General features: G+C 44.9%; 1 protein-coding gene and 1 pseudogene across 2 annotated transcripts in view; both read left to right on the forward strand.

Annotated features, from left to right (window-relative positions):
• Nucleotides 1-18,374, forward strand: part of SLC16A10 (solute carrier family 16 member 10) — a 115,172-nt gene that overhangs the window by 16,417 nt on the left and 80,381 nt on the right. The gene's annotated exons all lie outside the window — the stretch shown is intronic.
• LOC311593689 (large ribosomal subunit protein uL23-like) lies at nucleotides 12,714-14,631 on the forward strand (annotated as a pseudogene). The gene has a single exon. The product of its transcript is annotated as a large ribosomal subunit protein uL23-like (transcript).

An 18,374-nucleotide genomic window follows, 5' to 3' on the forward strand; every position in this document is an offset into this window, starting at 1 on the left:
CGGGAAGGACAGTTAAGCATTTTTCTTCCCTTGAAGAGTTTGAGAAACAGAGGGCTGTGGCCTTCCTTTTTCACAATATATATTACATCTTTGGCTGGGAAATAAATACTGAGTTGTTTAAAACACACTAATTTTGGAAAAAAAATTTGGTAAAAATGTAATCTTTAATCAAATTAATCTGTCCTTTTCCTCCTAATTCATCATGATGGTGTTGGGTGTCTGGTGGCAACTGAGACTGGATAATGCAAAAATGTCAAAGCAATGTAATCCCCATTATTTACAGTCACTTAAAAGGATAAATTAATCACCAGGCACTAATCTTGGATGCTTACTCCATTGGCCTGGAAATATTCACTCCCCCCCCTTTTTTTTTGGGAAAACAAGTTGGTGCGTTAGTAGAGCTGTCAGAATTGATCAGCTTTTCTAAACCCAATAGTAAGTGACCAGAAGCCTTTCCCTTCCTGCCTCATAGGACGGCCATCCCTTTACTCTGGAAACTGGAGTGTTAGAACGCCTTTAATATCCAGCTTGTGGAGTAGCCAGAGCTCAGAGACTTACCTCTAGTTTAGGGATAACAAAGCTGCCTTCATGGTACAGACTGTAAAATGTACTTCTTGTTCTGTTTTTGTTTTTAAGAGAAGGCATCTCACTCTGTGGCTTTCACTGACCAAAAACTCAGCATGTAATTTAGGTTGGGTTCAAATTCTTGGCAATCATCCTGTCTCAGCTTCCCAAGTGCCGGGATTATAGACCTCTGCCACCCCTGCCGTTTTGATACTAATTCATCTGCCTATGTGTGCTTTGATAGAATGCTGGGAGTAAGGCAGGATTTAGGGGGGGGAGGCTCATTTACTGCTCACGAAGACGACCAGAGCTTGGGTCTCAGCACCCATATCAGGTGGCTCACCCACCACTGCCTAATGGAGGATCAAGCACCCCTTTCTGGACTTTCAGACTACCCACCTGCATTCACACATGCACATACAGCCTTCCCCACCCCCGCTCATAATTAAAACCAAATCTTAAACAAAACAAAACCAAACCAAAACAACCCAGGATTAGTAATTGTGTCTTGTTTCTAGTGAATTATTTGCATCATGATAAACCTAATACTACTTATGGAACTAATTCATCTTACACCAGAAATGTAAATTAAGATTTGAAAAGAAATGTAGATAAAAGTCTTAACTAGGAATCATTTTAGAAGTCTTAAGTTTTTTGTTTTTGTTTTTTTCGAGACAGGGTTTCTTTTGTAGTCCTGGCTGTCTGGGACTCGATCTGTAGATCAGGCTGGCCTCAAACGCACAGCGATCCGCCTGCCTCTGCCTCCTGAGTGCTGGGATTAAAGGCGTGCGCCAACCCGCCCAGTTTAGAAGTCTTAAGTTTTAAAGGTCAGCTTCATTGAGGGAGAATTTATGTTAAATAAGAGCCACTGATGTTAAGTGTTCGATTTGACTGACGGCTATCATTTTGCATCATAATCTAGAATTTCCCTGTCCCCCTTTGCACTCCTCTTCCCTTGCACTTTGGTTGTAGAAACCACTAATATCCTTCCTGTCAGTGTAGTGTTTACCTTCCCTGGACTGCCATATGTACATACATATGTAAGTGTAGCATCCAGTGTCTTCCTTTCTGTTTGGTTTTCCCCTCAACCAAGCTTCTGAGATTCTGAGATTCTCCTGAGTTGGGCAGCTATTAGCAGGTCTTACTTATGAGTATGCTACATTGAGTGACTGCATACGTTGCCTACACATGTTGAGTCATTTTGATTGTTTCTAGTTTTTGCCTCATGAGCAGCGCTGCTGCAAACATCCGTCTTTAAGTCTCTGAGTGGATATGTTTTTTATTTTATTCCGTATTTATCAATTTTAAATTTTCTAAGAGGATAATACTGTATTAATAAAAATCTATTAAATAAGACTGTGGGCCTTGGGGATGTAGCTTGTGGTAGAACATGGCCTCACGTGTGCAGGGCCGTGGCTGGGTTCAATCTCTGGCAACCAAGAACTTTTGGCTAAAGAAGGAAGTGAAAAAGTGGTCATAGATGAACTCGGAAAAGACTTTAAAAAGTGTTCGTGGATCCGGTAGCGATAATATCACTTTAGAGTTAACTACAGTTAATATTTCAAATCTTTAATTAAAAATGTTTTTACTGTTTGAGAATTTAATACCTGCAGATAATGTTTCGATCGAGTCCACGCCCCTCCTTTCTTCTCCTCAAATTCCTTCTTCTCCTGTCTTTCACAACACTTTTCTCTCCCAGCTTCTTCTTTTTTTTTTAAATCCAGCGAGTCCCCCTCATGCTGCGCGTACGTGCATGTATGTGGGGCCATCTTGTGGGACATGGGTTTCCTGGCCTCCAGGAGCGGCATCCCTGAAAACAGCAGACTCGTCCTCCTCTGCCAGCCACTGATCGCCAATGTTGTCTGTCCGCTGTGGTGCTGGGACTTGGGCTGACTTGATCTTTGCATGCAGTCACAGTTACCGTGAGTTCATGTGTGCAGTGGCCCCGCTCTGTCCAGTAAGTTCTGTTTTGCTGCAGACGTCCACTACCTCTGGCTCTTACAGTTGTGAAAATCAAGGGCTTTCTACACTCATCCTTGCTCCCAAGTAATGGCACGGAGACCTTTATATTCAGTAATAATAGCTTTAGGCCTCTCACTGGGCAGTTTCTCAGTTAGCTCAATCTAAACCAACCCGACTAATCCTGGCACTGGCCTACTTCCCAGCCATGTGGCCCATTATCTGTCATCATAGTCTCTCCCTGGCTGTTCCTGTTCTAACCATGTCCTCGTGGCAACTTTCTGTTTCCCACCTGGGACCCTTTCTGTCTCTCTGGGCCCTGGAAATCCTACCTTATCCTCTCCTGCCCAGCTATTGGCTGTTCAGCTCTTTATTAACCAACCAGAAGTGATGGAAAACAGTTTTTTTTTTTTACACAACATTGAGACCAGAGACGCTTCATAGAAATGACGGGGCGGGGGAGGAGGGGTAACAACATCAATATCAGGATTGTAACCATATCTCTGGGTACAGAAGAAATCAGCACTTGAATACACAGTGCACAGAAACATCCCCCAACATACAGTCTTTCCACATTTTCTTCTGCAATGATGCCTGCCTCTTGTGGGTAAGCAGTATGATTTAGGTGTCTCATTGAGAGCTGAATACTCCACAGCCTCTTACTCTTAGGTGCTGACCAGTTGTGGGTCTCTGTATTAACTGCCATCTACTGTAAAAAGAAGCTTCTCAGATGGTGGTCGAGCGTACACTAATGTATAGCTATAAAAATAAGAGCTTAGGGGGTAGCTTATTACTGTTTCCTTTAGCAGAATAATAGTGTTAGGTTCTCCCCTAGGGCCTGTGATCGAACTAGCCACAATTTCCCCCCTGTTAACTATACCAGACATGAGTTCCATTGTGTGAAGTGGGACTTAAATCCAACCAGAAAGTGCTTAGTTACTTCCATTCATATCGCTATTGCTCCAGTGGCCATGTCTTACCAGCTCGGTGAACATTTAGCTTGCAGTGTTCAGAGCTGAGTAAGACTATTTGGGAAAGATGCAACTTTCAGGTCTGTGCCATTTTGATTTGTCCATGTTCTGTCACCCACTATGTGGTGTCTTCAGCTATCGGGTCTTATCATCAAGTTCTGGAAGACAAGAACTGTGCTGTCTTAACTTTTCTATTGCTGCGATTAAACACCATGGCCAAAGCAAGTTCATGATGACAGAGTGAAGGCATGGTGTCGTAAACAAGCTGAGAACCCACACGTTGATCTGCAAGTAGGAAAAGAGAGACACACCGGGAATGGTGTGAGTCTTCAAAACCTCAAAGCCCACCCCCGGGAACAGCCTCCTCCAGCAAGCGCACAGCCCCCAGGTCTTCCCAGTTTCCCCATCTGAGTTCCAAGTATTTAAACGTGAGCCCCTGGGATCCATTCCTATGTAGGGGCAATAGCTTGCAGTGTTTGGAGTGGTCAACCATACCTAGCCACAGGCTTTTTATTTGTTAGCCTGTGTTTGGGACAGAGGCATTGTTTCTCCTGTTATAGGGTAACTCCATTTAATCCTTTTTTCATATGTGTATTTCTGTTTCAGGAAGCGGCTACGTTAGTAGGTTTCCAGATGGCATTTTCAGAGGTCTTTGGTGTTTATCCTTTCCCACGCACGCTGCTCTTTCCTACCCTCCTCTTCCCACCCTGTTAGCCCTTTCTGTTCCGTTTCTCCCCTGCCCCTCCAGGCCCTCTTCCCTTGAAATCCACCCCGGGGCCCCTTCCCGGAATCTCCACTTTCACATAAGCATCTAAAGAGTCAAAGATAAAATTTAAAGTCACATTTCTTTATTTATTTATTGTATGTGTATGCATGCTTGAGTGTAAACACATGGCTGCACAGGCTCACACATGTGTCATGGTGCATGTGTGGAGGCCACAGAACAATTTGCAGGAGTCAGTTCCTTCCATTAGGCAGCCTGGGCATTTGGATTCAGGTTGCCAGCCTTTGTAGCTTTGCCCCTTGAGCTTTCTCACTGGCCCCAGAGTTAATATTTTCCATGTCTTGATTTTTGAGACAGGGTCTCTCTGCATAGCTCTGGCTGTCCTGGAACTCACTATGTAAGTTAGACTGGCCTTGAACTCATAGAGGCCCACCTGCTTTTGTCTCCTGAGCGCTGGGATTAGAGATTTGTGCTACCGCACCTGGCATAGACTTCATATTTTTAAAAAAGACCCAAGGTCTGGAATTGGTGATGCAGGCCTATAAGCTGAGCTACTTGGGAAGTTGAGGCAGGAGGGTTGGAAGTCCAAGGCTACATAGCAAGACTGTCTAACAAAACAAAACAAAACAAAACAAAACAGAAAACAAGCAGAAACAGCAGGAGCCTGTAGGGAGGAAGAAGGTAGCATTGTGATGGGAATACGGTTTGTGAGGCTAGTGCAGCACGGCTGGAGGTGCGGGAGTCCGGAATCCGTCCGTCCTGGTGGGTGTTTGCAGGACCTGGAGAGGATGAAAAACCTTGAGCATATGCATTAGGCTTCCTGCTGCCGCGATGCCGACGGGAGGAGCCTTTACTTCTGGTTATAGAGCTGAGTTGAAGACAACGGCAAAGCATTGGCAGCTATGCAGTGCTAGAAGCAGGGTTGGGAATTCACGCAACTAGATGCACGCACGTGCAGGAGGACCAGTCTCTACTTCCTGCCTTCCCCTAAGCTGTGCTCAGCAAGCCCGCCAGACAGTGTGCCGCGTGCCGCCAGACAGTGTGCCGCGTGCCGCCAGGTGCCGCCGACAGAAGGTTCAAGAGACAAAGGCAAGCGGCTTCATGTCTCTGTTTTCATCTCTAGCGTGGCTTCTTCTCTCTGCCTATACGTTGTCACTGGAGACTTGGGCACACCTATGTATTTTAAGTTTTGGGTGATTAGACATGTAAAACCTTACATTTTTATCTTGATAAAAACTTTGTCACAAAACCTGCCATTTCAGTCATTTTAAGTGGCATTCGGTACATTTGCGTTGTGTGCACCTATCCTCGTCACCCTGAGCATTAATGTGGAGTGTCTCTGTGGCATCTCTCTTCTGCCCTTTGTGTCACTACAGATGCAATATGTTCTTTTACCCAGTAGAGCACTCATGAGTAGCGTTGAAACCGAGGCGTTGGTGACGGTGCTCATTAAGTTTAAGTTCCGGCAGGCACTATGCAGGGCACAGAATTATGCTGTGGCCGTGGGTTTATGGCTATTAAATTGTGGCACTGACTTTACAGCTGGGTATTGTGATTTTTGTCGCTGTCTTTTCTGTAGCTGTGGAGGTCCACAAGTGTGGAAGCCCTTATGTACAGCGTTTATGATGACGTCTGACATAGAGCATGGTGTGTGGTAGGCATGTGTGTGTGTGTGTGTGTGTGTGTGTGTGTGCAACCTTGTTGCCTTTCCTCAGAAGCCATCCACTTTGTTTTATGTGTCTTATTGTTTTCATTTTGTCTTTTTAGCCTTTGGTATTCGGTTTTTAGAGGCAGGGTTTCTCTGTGTAGCCTTCACTGTCCTAGACTTGCTTTGTAGACCAGGCTGGCCTCTAACTCAAAGAGATCCACCTGCCTCCATCTCCCTGAATGCTGGGATTACAAACATGCACAACTGTGCCTGGCTTTGTTGTATGTGTTTTAACAATATATTATTTTAAATTTAATTTCTGAGAATTTTATTCAAGTGTACAGTAGTTTTATCATGTTTAACCCCATTCCCCACTTTCCAGCTTCTCTGGGTCTCCCCATATCTCATTCCTACTTTCCTCTCTCTCTTTTTTAAAATTAACTCACTGAGTCCAATTACTGCTGCCTGTGTGTATGTGAGTGTGTGGCCATGCACTAGAGCTCGGTCAGCCTCCCAAGGGTCATACCCCTGATGAAAACCGCCTCCCCCTCTCCAGCAGCCATTAATGGTCAGTCTTCCATAGTTCGAAGTGGGGCCTCATGGAGGCCTCACGGGGCCTTTCTTCCATGCATGCTGAACGTTGACCGGGTTGGTCACATGCAGGTTTTGAGTAACAATCCCAGCTGCTGTGCCAAGGCCTGCCAAGCTCAGAAGGCACTGTGTTGCCGTAGTCCTCCTCCCGGGATCATATGAGGTGAAAATGTGAACTGGAGAATGCCTAGGCAGACGTCACTGCATCCCAATGTAAGATTTCCTTACGGTCTGCAAAGCAAGGGCAGAGCGAGTGTGGCTCACTTGCTAGGGTTTCTGCCTAGCATGCACAGAGCTATGAGTTTGGTCCCTAGTACCACGCAAACATAGAGGTGGTGGCACCTGCTTGTAATCCGAGTGCTTGGGGGCTGGCGACAGGAGGACCAGAAGTTCAAAGGCATCCTCAGCTACACAGCAAGTTCGAGGCCAGGCTGAGATACAGAAGACTGTGTCTTAGATGAAAAACTTTTAAAATAATGCAGTTAAAACAAGCAGCTTTGCCATGTTTCATAGACTGTAAAAGGTTGCTGATATGAAGATTCTGTTTTATGTACACTGACAAAGGGGCAGGACTGCCAAACTGTGATATAATATAACACTTGCTGTATATTGTAGATTTTAGGGACGCTGTGATGAGAAGTATGCATCTTAGAATAGAGGTATGTTATTAGTTCATTGGAATAAGTGCATAGAATCATGCATAAAATGGTATTTAGCCAACTCAAAATGTGGTTAGCTTCACGAAGGGAGAAGGGGGAATGATGAACGGGGCTGTACAAAGGACTTAAACCCTTTGTAAAGAATTTAAAGCAAATATGACTAAGTTAAGGTTTGACAGTCTGGGCCTCCCGAGTGCTGAGATTAAAGGCGTGCGCCACCATCACCCAGCCTGACCCTAATCGTCTACACCCATGAAAATGGAATATTTTGTATAGCCTCTTAATATCCTCCTAGCTTTTACACTGAGGTATTTAATAGATGTTGTTTGTTTATTATTGTTGTTTTATTTTATGTGTATGGGTGCACCAAATGAGTGCAGTCATTGTGGGGGCCAGAAGAGGATGTTGGGTCCCGTGGAACTGGAGTTATAGATGCAGCCACCATGTGGGTGCTGGGCCCTGGGTCCTGGTCCTCTGGAAGAGCAGCATGTTCTCTTAAAAGCAGAGTCATCTCTCTAGCCTCTTTGTTGTTGTTTTAAAGATAGGTCTTACTCCGTAGCCCAGGCTAGCTTGGAGGCTAGCCTCAAGGACACATCAGTCTTCCTGCCTCAGCTTCCCAAGTGCTGAGTATAGTCATGAATCACCACAACTGTACTTATTGTTAGTTAAAATGCTTGGCAAGAGCTACTTTAAAATATCAAATGCAGTCCCATCATTAGGCCCAGAATTGTGCTTCCTGGTATCTTGCCTAATGGAATGTAAGAAAGAAAAGGCTGACTGCCTAAAGTTGTTCACTACTCCATGACTTTAAAAAAAGTAAAACTCTTGAAATGCCTCCAATAGCAGAGCTGCTTAAATCCATGAAGTTCTACTGTATGTACTACGTTGTAACTGTAAATGATAAAGAGTTGCTATGGAGCACCATGGCAACACCAGATGGAGAAGAGCGGACTGTATCACATGACCAGAATTCTAAAAATGTGCATAAAAAGGGACCATAGAAAAATTTTAAAATAATGTATTGAGATGAAGGATTTCTCTCCTTACAATTTGTGGAAAATAATATATTTAGGTTTTTTTTTTTTGGGGGGGGGAGAGCCAGTTCTTTTAAAGATAAATTAGAATTTCTCCTTTTGAAAATGGCATTTGGTAGAGTAGAGGGTACTGGAAAACTAATGGTGACCCCTTTGACGTTAAAATGAAAGCAGTTTAAAACCAGAACTGCTTTATTTAGCAATACACACACTGACTATTTAATTTTGTCCTTTAGAACGGCCTCACACAATTGCTGGGAAGTTAGAATATTGAAGAGGATTGGTAAAAAAAGTGGGAGGATCAAAGCCAATGAGATTGGCTTATTCTTCTGCATTACCAAATAAACCAAGCTTTTGAACTGTATCTACTTTAGTCAATATTTGGGTATTTGCTTTGAAGCTATTTGTTTGCGATAATGCCATTAACATCCTGAACAGAGCCAAAGTCTGACCCTGAGATGGTAGAATCTTAACCAATCTTGTAATTTTTATAGCAATCGAACCCTCTGAGGACATGAAGTACCATTTCTTGAAACTTCTTGTTTTGAGTCTGGGTTCCTTGTTGATTTATAACTATCAAAACTCTATACATCCCACGCTTGATGCTGTCACCGTATCATCATCAGAGCTAGAGTGGAGCTGATGAGTTGAGAGAGAACAGGAAAAGGCAGCACACTGAAGAACTGCAGACCGTTGCCGTCTCACTGAACAGCCCAGCTCTTTCCTTTCTTAAAAAAAGATTTCTTTATTTATTATGTATACAATGTTCTGCTTGCATGTGTGCCTGCACACCAGAAGAGGGCACTTGATCTCATCATAGGTGGTTGTGAGCCACCGTGTGGTTGCTGGGAGTTGAACTCAGGTCCTTTGGAAGAGCAGACAGTGCTCTTAACCTCTGAGCCATCTCTCCAGCTCTTTCTGTAATGGGACTCATTAGTGACCTGTCTCTTAGGACTTCAGATCTACTTCCCTTCTGTTGCACTGCAAGGAGAGAAGAAAGAAAAAGGAGAGCACAGTCAAATAGTTTTCACGTTAGGGCCATTGTTTTTAGGTGTCATTACCAAGTTAAGTTGCAGAGGCCACCGTCCCAAACAAAAATACCTAAAAAACATGTGCAAACAGCTCCCCAAAGAAGAAATATAGCATATGAGATTATGTATAGTAGAATTAACTATAAGTAAGAAAATAAAAGTCTATTCTAAAGGTAAAAACATGTGCCTGTGGGGTTTATTTTCAGACTTCGGGCCTTGTAAAGCCTTTGCCTGATGCCCTACTCAGGTGATAGGAAGAGGAGAGGCAAAGCATGGCTTCATGCAGCTTGGCAGATGTAGATGCCTCTTGTGTTTTCCATGCCCTCCGTTGTCAAGGAGCATGCACGAGAAGGATGGTCTCGGGTAGTGTGTGGGCAGGTAGTGTTCAGGGTAGGTCTCAGCAGCTAAGCTCTCTCTCTTTTCCTGTCCCAGAAAAGCTGACTCACCTCTCACAGGGCCATGTCCTCACACCTGTTCAGAAGGGGCTGCAGGGCCCGGGCGATGGCTCAGCACTTAAGAGGACTTGTGGCTCATGTGGATGACCCAGGTTTGCTTCCCAGGACCCACATGGCAGCTCACAGTCATCTGGAATACCAGTTCCAGGAGATCTAACGGGCACACCCATGGTGCACATACATACATGTATGCGAAACATTCATACACACAAACTAAAAAGAAAGAAGTCTAATTAAAAAAAAAAAAAAGAAAGTACTTCAGGCCGCTGGGAGGTAAGTGAGAATAAGGCAGGACTGAAAGCCTGGAGGGGGTCTTCTCGTTGATGAAGACACAGAAATGACTTGGACATGCTTGTTGTCCCGGCCAGTGACGCCGAGGCTGAGGAGACTGTGTCAATGGGTTGCATGTCCACGGCAGCAGCTATAGTTTGGGTCTAAAGGTTTACATGGTTAAGGCTTGCTCCCTAGGGAGGCACGTTTAGCAGGTGATGGGACATGCTGCAGTTTGCAGCTCCCTGGAGACATGCCTGAGATGGGTACCGCGGGACCCTCATCTCATCATCCTCTTCCTCTGATGTGGTTCCTGGCCATCATGTAAGAAGCGTTGCCCTCCTGCCAGGGCATGCTGCTTCCTCCCTTTGCCACCTGATGCTCCTAGCTTCCATCCTCCCCCAAGTCTTTTTTCTGCTTTCATGTCTTACACAGGCATGCAAGTATGTTTCCTCACACAACAAACATGCGCATATCATCATGCTTACATACATATGCATGCACACATGTGCACACACAATATATAAATGGCTTCATATATCTCTATAAAATTTAGTATCCACACAGAGAAAATGTTAGATTTGTCCTTTTGAGTCTGCCTTATTTTGCTTAATATGATCTTCAGTTGCATCCTTTCTTCAAACAACAACCATAGTTTTGTTCTTCTTTATGGCGGACTAAAATCCTGTTGTATTTATATACCACATTTTCTTTATTCACTTGTCTATTGCTGGACATATGGGTGGATTCCCTAGCCTGCCTGTCATAAGTGCTGCTGCAGTAAATGCAGGTGTGCAAGCATTCTGTGGTACGTTGGTGTCCAGTCCTTAGGGGATACACCCAGAAATACTATAGCTGGGTTATATGGTACTTCTATGTAGTTTTCGGGTTTTTTTGAGGAACCTTTTCACAGTAGCTGGACCAATGCACACCCACCAGCTCTGTATAAGCCTTTCCACCCTCATCCTCACCGACATTTGTTGTTTTCTTTCCTTTTTATTGTTTATTTTGCTAATGAGTGCCATTCTGACTGGAGCTCGATGGAATTTCAGTGTAGTTTAAACTTGTGTTTCCTCAGTGGCTAAGGCTGTTCTTAGATATTTTTCCATATGTATTTGGCCATTTCTACTTCATCTTTTGAGACCTGGCTGTTCATTTGTAAGTTCATTTACTGACTGGGTTGTTTGGGTTTTGGTATTTCCTTTTTTGAGCCCTTAATATACAGATATTAATCTTTCATCAGATGCATAACTAACCCGTAGGCTGTTCCTTCATGAGATTGTTTCTTTTGCTTTGCAGACATCCTTTGGCCAGTCTGGGCACTATTTTCTGGCTGCTAGAGCTCTTGTCATACAGTTCTTTCCTGCGTTCGTGCTTTGCAGTGATGTTCACACACTTTTCCCCAAACGTTTCGGTTTCTGGTCTAGCAGTTGCAGCAGTGCGTGCCTTTAATCTAGTTCTTGGAAGAGTATTAGGATCTCGTCTTTCCGTCCTCGTTTACTTGACGCCCTAGTTGAGCAGCCTTCTCTGCTACATCCCACAAACAATGCTTGCTTAATGATATGTTGTTGACATCTTGAGAAAACATTTTCTAGGTTATTTTATTTTTGATATGTATGAGTGTCTTGCCTGCATGTTTGTGCCTGATGCCTGAGGAGGCCAGGAGAGGGTGTTAGATCCCCATAGGACTGGTGTTACAGAATGAGCCACTGTGTGGGTGCTGGGAGCCAGACCTCTGTCCTGGGAATCAGGGCAGCCAGTGCTCTTTAATCATTGACCCATCATCTTTCTGGCTCTGGTTCCTTTTCTTTCTGGTTTTCTTTTCTTTCTCTTTCTTCCTTTCTTCCTTTCTTCCTTCCTTCCTTCCTTCCTTCCTTCCTTCCTTTCTTTCTTTCTTTCTTTCTTTCTTTCTTTCTTTCTTTCTTTCTTTCCCAGACATGGTGGCGTGTGCCTTTAATCCTAGCACTTGGGGAGGCAGAGGCAGCAGATCTCTGTGAGTTTGAGGCCAGTCTGGTCTACAAAGTGAGTCCAGGACAGCCAAGGCTAACAAACCCTGTCTTGAAATACAAAACAAAGCAACAAAAAAGACATTCTGTTCTTTTATTTTTTTGGTAATTTTTATGTATATTGGTGTTTTGTGTGCATGGATATTTGAGTGAAGGTGTTAGATCTTGGAGTTACAGACAGTTGTGAGCTTCCATGTGGGAGCTGAGATTTGAACCTGGGTCTTCTGAAAGAGCTATTAGTGCTCTTAACTGCTGAGCCATCTCTCTAGCCCCCTCCTTGAAATTCTTAATCCTTATTTACTTTTTATTTATTTGTGTGTGTGTGTGTGTGTGTGTGTGTGTGTGTGTGTGTGTGTGTGTGTGTTTGGGGGCAGTGTAAGGGTGCAGCAGTGACTGCTGTGTGGGGCACAGGTTTCAGGAGTGTGGGCTTTTTCCTTCTACTATGTGGGTCTTGGGGATTGAACTCTGTCATCAGGCATATGTATCCACTGAAACTTCTTGCTCGCCTCACATCTTGACTCTTTTTGTTTGTTTGAGATGGGGTCTGGTTTGGAACTCACTATGCAGACCAGGCTGGCCTCGATCTCAGAAGTCCATGTACATTTTCTTCCCAAGAGTTGGGGTTAAATTCATGCCTGACAAAATTCTTTATATTTGATCTTGGTTTGTAATAAAGCCTAGTGGGACAATGGAGCCTGGACTGGTGGATTTGGACCTCAGTTCACACACCATTTGGTTCTCCACCTTAGGAAGTACTCTTGGTGTTGGCTTCTTGTTCCATGACACCAAAGGTCCTGTCTGGCTGCTTCCGTTTGTTTGTTTGTTTGTTTTTGAGACAGGGTTTCTCTGTGTAGCCTTGGCTGTCCTGGACTCACTTTGTAGACCAGGCTGGCCTCGAACTCACAGCAATCCACCTGCCTTTGCCTCCCGAGTGCTGGGATTACAGGCATGTGTACCACCACACTGTGCATTGTGTGCAAGTTTTGGCCTGATGAGTGATACTACCAGATGTACTGTATTTCAGCACATATGCCATATTCCTAGCATATGTGGCATTTTCTTCTAGAACCCTGCTTTAGTCTTAGCATTCTGTTTCCAAGTGAACATGTAACACTAGAATTCCTTTCTAGTCAGATCTGAGTTTCTTTCCTATCTTTGTGACTTTTGGCTTTTTGGTTTCTGATTCTGGGAGTCTATGAATCTTTTTGTTTGTTGTTGTTTGTTTGTTTTTGTTTTTGTTTTTGTATCTGTTTTGAGATAGGTTCTCACTATGTAGTTCCTGCTGTCCTGGAACTCACTGTCTATACCTGACTAGCCTCGAACTCAGAGAACAGTCTGCCTGAATCCCAAGTGCTGAGGTTAAAGGTGTATGCCACTATGCCAGGCTTCCCCACTCTCCCCCCGAAAAACTGTTAAAAGCCCCTATTGTTTGCTTTTGTCCTTGTTCTAGCTTTTTTGGTGGCTGTGATACAGCGTGAAGGGATCGCTCATATTATATCTGTAGCCAGGAGCTGAGAGCAATGGGTTTGTGTGCTGGGCTGAGCCCATGCCGTGCTGCCGCCCACATTTGGACAACTCCTCCACTTAATTAACTCAATCAAGACACTCCCCCACAGGCTAGTTAGCTCTAGACAGTTTTTTATTTGGATGCCCTTCTTAGGTGATTCTAGATTGTGTCAAGTTGACAATTTAAACCAACCATCAAAGGCCTCCTGTGTAATGGGGCCTTTGCTCATCCCTCTCATTGGGAGCCATTTTGTGTTGTGCCCTTACATGTCTTTAACCCCAGTAGCTTTTAATCTACTTCTTGGCATTCCTTAGCTGCTGCCCTGGATAGTTTTATGTCAACTTGATACAAGCTAGTCATCTGAGAGGAGGGAGCCTCAATTAAGAAAATTCCTTCACCTTTTTGCCAAGATGGCAGGGAAAGCGAAGAAGGAAACTCCTGCCCCTTCCAAAGCCAAAGCCAAAGCCAAAGCCAAAGCCAAAGCCAAAGCCAAAGCCAAAGCGAAGGCCTTGAAAGCTAAGAACGCAGTGCTGAAAGGCGTCCACAGCCACAAGAAGAAGATCTGCATGTCATCCACCTTCCGGCAGCCCAAGACCCTGCAGCCCGGAGGCAGCCCACATACCCTCGAAAGAGCGCACCCAGGAGAAACAAGCTTGACCACTATGCCATCATCAAATTCCCCTGACCACCAAGTCAGCCATGAAGAAAATAGAGGACAGCAACACACTAGTGTTCATTGCAGGTGTCAAGGCCAACACACACCAGATCCAGCAGTCTGTGAAGAAACTCTGTGACACCGATGTGGCCAAAGTCAACACCCTGACAAGGCCTGACAGAGAAGAAGGCGCATGTTCCGTTAGCTCCTGATTATGATGTCCTGGATGTTGCCAACAAGACTGCGATCATCTAAACTGAGGCCAGCTGGCTAAAAAAAGAAAAAAAAATAATGCCTTCATAAGATCAGCTGTAGGTGAGCCTATAGGGCATTTTCTTAATTAGTGATTGATGGGGGAGGGCCCAGCCAACTGTGGGTGGTGCCATCTCTGGGCTGCTGGGCCTGGGTTCTATAAGAAAACAGGTTGCTGAGCAAGCCAGTAAGCAGCACCCCTCCATGGCCTCTGCATCAGCTCCTGCCTCCAGGTTCCTGCCCTGTTTGAGTTCCTGTCCTGCCTTCCTGTGATGATGAACAGTGATATGAAAGCGTGAGCCAAATAAACCCTTTATTTCCCAGCTTGCTTTTTGGTCATGGTGTTTTGCCGCAGCAGCACAAACCCCAAGACAGCCGCATAGTCTAAGACAGATACGCTTTGGGATTTTAAAGATGGAACCCAGAGCCAGCAATGCAGTTCAGTGGTGAAGTACTCACCAAGGGTCTAATCTCCAGGACTGCAAAACACAAAGATGGTGGCTCAGCAAGTAAAGGTGCCTGCTGCCAAGTCTCGTGACCTTGGCTTCAATTCCCAGAACCCACGAGGCGGAAGGATACCGACCCTTAAAAGTTGTCCTCTGACTTCCTTACCTGTGCCTTGGCATGAACCCTCCTTCAAAGGAACCAACCAACAAATGCCAAAGTAAATAAGTGAACAAAGATGGAACCAGTAAGGCACTGTTACTCTGAAGGGAATAAAGATTGGGGCTGGGGCTGGGTCGTGGATCCCTCCCCAACCCCGCTCCACCCCCCCCACCCCCATCTCCCCCCCACCCCCCAGACAGGAGAAGCTTTAAAACTGTTTGGTCTGCCAGTGAGAACTCCTTTCTTCACAGCAGGCTGGCAAGAGAGGACTCCTGACTTTTAAAGCAGCTTGGTGTCCTCTAAAGTTGCCGGGGTACCACAGGCTCCTCTGGATGCAACCCTTTCTTTTATGCACACTAGCACCTGTTCTTTCCCGCATCAGCTCAGCTCAGCTTCTACTTCCCTAGAGAGAACTGGTGGCGTCTGTTTCAAGTGGTTCCATGTAGATGGCGTTTACCCTCAGTTTCCCCATCTTCACCCTGGGAGAGAGGTGCGCAGTGTAATCACTATTGTCGGTATTTACTCTGTTTTCCTCATTGCTAAGAACCACCGCATTTGGACAGTAAGCGTCCCCCACCCTGTTCAGCATAATGCCTCTACACTTGTCTTGCATGTTGCATTATTAACTTTCATCTTAGAAAGATCAGCTTGGTCTTGGAGCAAGTGTGATCTGGATCATATTACTTCCTGTGCATGTCTGTATTCTTAACGTACGCATATAAGCCACTCTGCCCTTCTGTCAGCATCCATCCCATCAGGCTGACAGCTGCCTTCTTCAATAGGCACTTTGCATTTGGTGTTCTTGCTTCTTTCCCTTGTCTGTCCTGCTTTCTCTGTCAGGAATGATTGTCTCACGCGTAACTGCATGGTAATCCTAACAGCAAGGCTCCTTCCACGCTTGGAAGTATAGTGAGTGTAAAAGAATCCTTTCCCTATCAACCGCTCATTGCTCTCCCCATCAATTATTGATTTACTTGTGTAATTCACATCCACTCTGAAGTGTGTGTTAGCCTAGCTCTAGATTTGCTCCCTTAGAAGGATCTCAGTCAGGTACCTGTGGCCTTTTCCCAAGCGTTACTTACTTAGCATCACCTACTTAGCATCACCGTGGAGGACCCATTGGCTGAGAGTTTTTGCTTGTTCTTTGGCCCATTACGGAGCCTCCAGCTGCTGTTGTCTGATTTGTGTTCACTCTGAGTCTGCAGCTGAGGGCCTGAAGGGACAGTGGCTGTGCGACTGATCCTCAACGCAGGTGCAGGGGCTTCCTCCGAACGGACGAACGGACGGACAGATGGACAGACACTCGCTGAATTGAAGTCCTTGTTCTTCATGCCGGCTTTTGTGAGCGTCTGCTCAGGTCTTTCTAACCTAAATGCCCTGCTGAAGGGAGTGGCCATGTTTAAAAGAAGACGAGGCGGGTTTATGTGATGGTACCTCAGGATGATGGGACTTTTAATTTCCTCCTTTAGTGAGTTTTCAGGAAGCCCCCAGGCACAGGTAGGAATGGCACTGGGCTCAGGTATTGAACTCCTGGGATTGCTGAGGGGCTGGGTGTAAAGTGAACCAACCTTCTGAAAGCCTGAAAAAGTAGCTTGCAGTCGGGTGAGCCCGTCATATCACGTGAGGGCCTTTAGCTGGCCGGAAGTCAGTAAGGTTCAGGAGAGGAGCAGGCCCTGTGTTTTCAGCTCTCACTGAGCACCACAGAATGCTTCTGTGTTGTGAAGTCCTCACAACTCTGTCTGGCTTAGGCTATTGAGTAGAAATGACAGAATAATACTTTTTGACGTAATCTTTAAAAAATACTTTATTTTGCTTTTCTGAGACAGAGTCTTGCTGTGTAGCCCTGTCTGGTGTTCTAACTTGCTGGGGATCAAACCCAGAGCTTCTTGCATGCTGAGAAAGCACTCTAAGCTCACGTAAAAAAAAAAATGAGCTAAGCTTGTTGTGTAGCCCAGGCTGCCCACAAATTCTTGCCCCGGCCTCTTGAGTCACAGTGTGCCTTCTTGGGTAGTCTTTAGTGTGATATAAAGACAAGTCTAAAATATGAAAGTAGAACATATTCTTTACAGACTTTCTATAGGAAAAAATGTTTATAAATTCTGCTTATCCACTGCTTTTACTCCTTCATCCATTAATAGCTATCAGGGTTCAAGTTCAGGCCACTGTACAGTGTGTGTTAGTAAGACTTTACACCAGGTGAAGTGGCTAAGCGTGCATTAAACATGGCTGTACCTCAACCTCAGGACAGTTGTGATGGAAAGGCAAACTACAGGTAGGAAAATATTTTCACCAGCAAAGGATTTTATTAAAATATCTTAAATTTTATCAATAAGGGCTGGAGAGATGGCTCAGAGGTTAAGAGCACTGACTGCTCTTCCAGAGGTCCTGAGTTCGATTCCCAGCAACCACATGGTGGCTCACAAGCATTTAATGCCCTCTTCTGGCCTGCAGGCATACATGCTGGCATAGCACTGTATACATAATAAATAAATAAATAAATAAATAAATAAACAAACACATCTTTTAAAAATGTTATCAACAAAATTAATTTAGTTTTTGGATTCAGTGACATTTTAATACATGAAGTTTTAGTACATACAAACTTACTTTAATTTGAAGGATATGTCATGCTTACATTTCTCCCAGAGAAGACAGGTGGAGCCGTGAGAAACATGAAGCCAGTCTGGCTGTACTCAGACACCGCTGTGTTTTGTGCTGTGTGCTTATGCATTTGAGATGCTTCTCGTAAATGTCAGTGTTACAATTACCAGTGCAGTACTTTAGGTCTGCAGCTGCAAACCACTCACTCAACTATTTCCTGTAGAACATCTCAGAACATGGCTTCTCTGGCAGCTGATCACATCCAAAGACCTTCTAGGTCTGTGTGATCCGGCTAGGATACAAACACGCCTTTCATCCAGGAGACAGAGGAAAACAGATCTGAGTTCAAGCCCAGTCTGGTATGGAGCAGGTTTCAGGTAAAGAAAAATGTAGGTTCAGGCCTGGTAGTACATGCCCTTAATCCCAAACAATGAAGGCAAAGTTAGTTGTAGAAGGAAGCACCTGTGTTTGAAAGTGATGTTTAATTGGGTGGCAGAAAAGGTGACAAATCAGAGAAAGACTGACAGAGTAGGATACGCCCAACTCTCACGAGAAGAGAGAGGGAAGGGAAACTACTTAAGGGGGTGGGGGGAGGCGGGAGAGGGAGAGAGAGGGAGGAGGTTTTACTGGGACAGTAATAGAGAGCCAGGTTGCAGAGAGAGATCTCAGGTGAAGACCAAATCAGCCAGAGAATGAGAGAGGAGCCAGAAGATTAGAAAAGAGTGCTAGAGTTAGTTTAAGGACAAGCAGAGCAATTCAGGGGCTGAGAGAGAAGTCAGATTGAATAAGTCAGCTGGGAGAAGAGTCTGCGCCAGAACAGCTGAGTTGAGCCAGCCGGCCC

This window comes from Acomys minous, assembly GCF_964271855.1.
Source record: "Acomys minous genome assembly, chromosome: 3".
NCBI classification, from domain to species: Eukaryota; Metazoa; Chordata; class Mammalia; order Rodentia; family Muridae; genus Acomys; species Acomys minous.